The sequence below is a fragment of the Arachis hypogaea genome, chromosome 20, assembly GCF_003086295.3.
Source record: "Arachis hypogaea cultivar Tifrunner chromosome 20, arahy.Tifrunner.gnm2.J5K5, whole genome shotgun sequence".
NCBI classification, from domain to species: Eukaryota; Viridiplantae; Streptophyta; class Magnoliopsida; order Fabales; family Fabaceae; genus Arachis; species Arachis hypogaea.
Window position 1 is genome coordinate 58,129,484 of NC_092055.1, and position 5,489 is coordinate 58,134,972.

At 40.8% G+C, this 5,489-nt stretch overlaps 2 non-coding genes across 2 annotated transcripts; both read right to left on the reverse strand.

Moving 5' to 3' along the window:
- Window positions 1-824: 824 nt before the first annotated feature.
- On the reverse strand, window positions 825-931 carry LOC112787294 (small nucleolar RNA R71). Its single transcript, XR_003194714.1, has one exon. It is a non-coding gene; the product is annotated as a small nucleolar RNA R71 (small nucleolar RNA).
- A 3,873-nt stretch (window positions 932-4,804) lies between these two features.
- LOC112788482 (small nucleolar RNA R71) lies at window positions 4,805-4,908 on the reverse strand. The gene has a single exon (XR_003195844.1). It is a non-coding gene; the product is annotated as a small nucleolar RNA R71 (small nucleolar RNA).
- Window positions 4,909-5,489: the final 581 nt, after the last annotated feature.

Here is a 5,489-nt window from a genome sequence, read left to right on the forward strand (position 1 = left end):
GATTACTAGATTGAGCATTTTTATTTTGTGAATTTTATTTTCTGTTTGAGTGATTTACTTTCTGTTTTAGCTAAACTTCTTCCCTTCCCCCTCTACTCTTTTGTTTTTCTTTGTTATTTTTAATTCTGTTTGCTAACCCACTAACTGTTTGATATATTGCATCACCCACAACTAACAGTAATTCTGACAAAAATACTTTCTGCACCTATCTTTTCTTGCTTGCACTTGATGGTTGTATGACAGAGAGAAGAAGCGGGGCTTCAACTTCCTTCGATTCTGAACATGAGAGGACCTTCCTTAGATTGAGGAGGGAGGCAAGAGGAAAGAAAGTGGTTGGTGCTGAGGAAGAAGAGGAATTCTTTGAACCAAACATGGAAGATAACATGGAAAACCATCATGAAGAAGAGGATCACAACCATGGGGGAGGAGGTGGAGCAAATCATGCTAGGGAGGATAGAAGAGTTTTGGGCTCTTACATCAATCCAAACCCAGGCAATTGTGGAAGTAGCATCCAAAAGCCAACAATCCATGCCAACAACTTTGAACTTAAACCACAGCTCATCACCCTTGTTCAGAACAACTGTTCGTTTGGAGGAGGTGTTCAAGAAGACCCCAATCAACATTTGACCACCTTCCTGAGAATATGTGACACAGTGAAGTCTAATGGTGTTTATCCTGACGCCTAAAGACTGCTCTTATTTCCATTCTCACTCAGGGACAAGGCAGCCAAGTGGCTGGAATCTTTCCCAAGGGAAAGCTTGACAACTTGGGAAGACGTGGTAAACAAATTCTTAGCAAGATTTTACCCTCCTCAACGAATCAATAGGCTGAGAGTTGAGGTTCAAACTTTCAGGCAACAAGATGGTGAGACTCTATATGAAGCATGGGAGAGATTTAAAGACCTCACAAGGAGGTGCCCACCAGATATGTTCAACGAATGGGTTCAGCTGCACATTTTCTATGAAGGGCTCTCTTATGAGTCAAAGAAGGCCGTAGACCATTCATCCGAAGGATCTTTGAACAAGAAGAAGACTATTGAGGAAGCCATATATGTTATTGAAACAGTAGCAGAGAACGACTACTTCTATGCTTCCGAAAGAGGGAACACAAGAGGAGTAATAGAGCTAAACAATGTAGATGCTCTGTTGGCCCAAAACAAGCTCATTACCCAACAGCTGGCTGACCTCACCAAGAAGATGGAGATGAACCAAGTAGCAGCAATCTCAACTTCATCAACAACCCAAAAAGGAGTGAATGAAGAAGCAGAGGGTAGTCAGGAGCAAGCCAACTACATTGGGAATTCACCAAGAAAAAACTATGATCCATACTCCAAGACCTATAACCCTGGATGGAGAAACCACCCAAACTTTGGGTGGGGAAGTCAGCAAGATCAAAACCAAGACCAGCGACGTTATAACCCCCACAACAACACTTCTCTACACGCTTATCAAAACCAAAACCGCACATCTGCTCCGAATCACCCATCAATTGATGACAAGCTCTCTAAGATTGAAGCCTTACTTGAAGGAATATGCCAAGAGATTCAAGAAAATAAGGTGTTCAAAGAGGAGGTGTGATGCCAAGGCATCTTAGGCTAGTTTCACTAGCATTTTTTTGATAGTTTTAGATGTTTTATGCATTTTCTTGAGCTTAAAGTAACCAAGAATGGTTAAAAGAAGAACAAAGCAATGAACCATCCAAACAGTATGATTTTGATGCAAATTCCATGAGTTTTTAGTTATATTACTTGAATGCTATGAATGGAAGATTTCTCATGAAATTTTGCAAGACTTTGATGCAATTGTTTGGATGATTTCAGGGAAGAAGAGGCTAGGCAAGGAAGCAACAAAGTCAATAAAGGAAGCTTGAATATCACATGTGGAGTTTAAGTTCCAGTTTAAGCCTAAACTGGAGCTTAAACGCCAGAATCATGAAGGCTAAGAAATGCTAAAACTGAAGTTTAACCTCCAGTTTAACCTTAAACTGGAGGTTAAACGCCAGAATGAAAGTCTCACCAAAGAAGCATTCCACGTTTAACCTCCAGTTTAACCTTAAACTGGAGGTTAAACGCCAGAATGAGAATGCCAATCAGGAAGCATTTCCACGTTTAACCTCCAGTTTAACCTTAAACTGGAGGTTAAACGCCAGAAATGGGAAGTGCACCAGGGAGCCATTTCCACGTTTAAGCTCCAGTTTGACCTTAAACTGGAGCTTAAACGTGTTCGACCAAGTTTTATCCTCCAGGGTTGCTTTCTCCATTTCCACGTTTAAGCTCCAGTTTAACCTTAAACTGGAGCTTAAACGTGTTCGACACCTCCAGGGCTACCTTTCTCAGCTTCCACGTTTAAGCTCCAGTTTAACCTTAAACTGGAGCTTAAACGTGTTCGACCTCCAGGATGCCTTCTTCCATTTCCATGTTTAAGCTCCAGTTTAACCTTAAACTGGAGCTTAAACGTGTTCGACCTCCAGGGCTGCCTTTCCTATCTCCAAGTTTAAGCTTCAGTTTAACCTTAAACTGAAGCTTAAACGTGTTCGACTAAGTTACCCTCCAGGGCTGCCTTCTTCCATTTCCACGTTTAAGCTTCAGTTTAACCTTAAACTGAAGCTTAAACGTGCTTCCACAAAAGGCATCACTGGAAGTGTCTGGCGTTTAAGCTACAGTTTAAGCTTAAACTGCAACTTAAACGCCACTCTTGGAAAAGGTTTCTGGGCCAACAATATGGCGGTTTAAGTTAGTATTTGAGCACAAACATTAACTTAAACTTACTCTGGTATGAAACCCAATTGAATATCATGGTTTATGGGATTGGGCCTGAAGGATTGATGAGTCTGAAATTTCAATTTATTGAGTCATGTGTCATTATTTGATTATCACTAAGTTGGCTCAATGAATGTTACAGATTTTGGATCAACAGCCTCATCAAGATTATGGATCATAAACCCAAGGCAAAAGGAAAGCAGGGAGAGGCCTCAAAGCCCAAGAAACACAACAGAAGCTCAATATAGAAAGTGTATAAATAGGATAGAATTTAAGTTAGGAAGGACTTTTACCTTTTCTTTTGGCTAGTTTTCATATCTTTGTAATTGAATTCAGAGCTATGACTCACTAAACCCCCTTTCATTGGGTTAGGGAGCTCTATTGTAATTCAATGAATCAATAATAGTTTATCTTCTTCTTCAATCTTTTCTCTTGAATTTTGTTAGAAAGCTTCTCGATCTAATTCCATTGGGTAGTTGTCTTGGGAAAGAAACTACCCATAATTGGAATCCTTCGGAACCTTGGGAAAGGAATGGAGGATTCATGCTAGAGAAGCTTTCTCACAGTGAATTGGATTGGGGTTTGGATGGATATTGTGACATGTAATCCTACCAAATTGTGGTTCATGAAACTGTGTGGTATAATCAGTGATCGAGCATCATCTCTTCTTATGAACATTTAAACCAAGGGATTGGGAATTTGTTTGTTTTTAGAGAGAATTGGTGAGCCAAGGGATTGGGATCCAATCATATAAGATTGCCAAGCAAAATTCAATGAACGCATTGCTTGAGGAAGAGATAAACATGTTTTGATTCGGAGATCTCAATATCTCCTATAACCCAATGAATTCCCCATTTCTGATTTCCACTTTCTCTTTACATTCTGCAATTACATTCATGCAATCACCCCCATTCCATGCAATTTAAGATTCCGCCATTTAAATTTCTTGTCATTTACGTTTCCCGGCAATTTCACATTCCGCAATTCTCATCTAAATCTTGATTCCGCTCAACTAGAACAAACTTCTAATCCGAATTGCTCACTCAACCAATCCTTGTGGGATTCGACCTCACTCTATTGTGAGTTTTTACTTGACGATAACCGGTGCACTTGCCGGAAGGAATTTTGCCGATCGTGCAATTTCCTAAATCGTAGCATAACAAGTTTATGCGCATCAAGTTTATGGCGCCGTTGCCGGGGATTGGTCTTCGATTGACAATTCTCAAATTAGAAGTTAACTAGATTGAGCATTTTTTTTTGTTTTGATTAATTCAGTACAAGTTACTTGTTGAATTTTAATTTCTGCACTCTGTTACATGCTTTCTTTCTTCATGCCTTTAAATTCAAGCAACTAACTCACTGACTCACTAACTGTTTGAATTAATTCCTCAACTGCTCTAACCATACTCTTCCATTAACCAAGAGTATTTCACTTGTTTGTTGCCTGTGCTGTGTTCTTGTATGACAGGTAGGAGAGGAGAGACATCAACTCCTCCATATACCGAACCAGAGAGGACCCTTCATAGACTGAGAAGGGAAGCAAGAGGGAAGAGAGTACTGGGAGAAGAGGAATCTGAAGAAGAATCTGAGGACAATTTTGAGGAAGCTTTAGATCTCAACATGGATAGAGAAGTTCACAACCATGAGAGAGCTGATGGAAACAATGCCATTCCTGAGAGGAGGGTTCTTAGTTCATACATAAACCCAACCTCTGGGAATTGTGGTAGCAGCATCCAGAAACCACCCATTCAGGCCAACAATTTTGAGCTCAAACCACAGCTAATATCACTTGTGGAGAATCATTGTTCATTTGGTGGAAGTGCTAATGAAGACCCAAACCAACATCTCACAAAATTCCTGAGAATTTGTGACACTGTGAAGTCCAATGGAGTCCAGGAAGATGCATATAAACTGCTTTTGTTCCCATTTTCACTTAGGGACAAGGCAGCTAAGTGGCTGGAATCATTCCCAAGGGGGAGCCTAACAACCTGGGATGAGGTGGAAAGCAAGTTTCTGGCACGTTTCTACCCCCCACAAAAGGTCAATAGGCTTCGATCTGAGGTTCAGACGTTTAGACAACAAGATGGTGAAACTCTCTACGAGGCATGGGAGAGATTCAAGGATTTGACAAGGAAATGCCCACCAGACATGTTCCATGATTGGGTGCAATTGCATATTTTCTATGATGGACTGTCTTATGAATCAAGGAAGGCTGTAGACCATTCATCAGGAGGTTCATTGAACAGGAAAAAGACTGTGGAAGAAGCCATTGAAGTGATTGAGACAGTGGCTGAGAACGAGTACTACTATGCATCAGAGAGACACAACACTAAGGGAGTCATGGAGCTGAACCATGTTGATACAATTCTAGCCCAAAACAAGGTGTTTGCCAAGCAACTAGCAGAGCTCACCAGGAAATTAGAAACAAAACAAGTGGCTGCAATACACACACAAGATCAAGAGGAAGAAAGCACTGAAGGAGGTGATTGGGAAGAGGCCAATTATGTAGGAAATCAACAAAGGCAACCATATGATCCACATTCCAACACTTACAACCCAGGCTGGAAAAACCATCCAAACTTTGGGTGGGGAAACCAGCAAAACCAACATAACAAGTCCACATACCAAAACTCCAACCAAAGATCATACCAAGCCACACAAAACACTTACTCTCAACCACCATATCATAGCCAAAATAATCAACCTGCTCAACCTAATCCGAACCAACAAT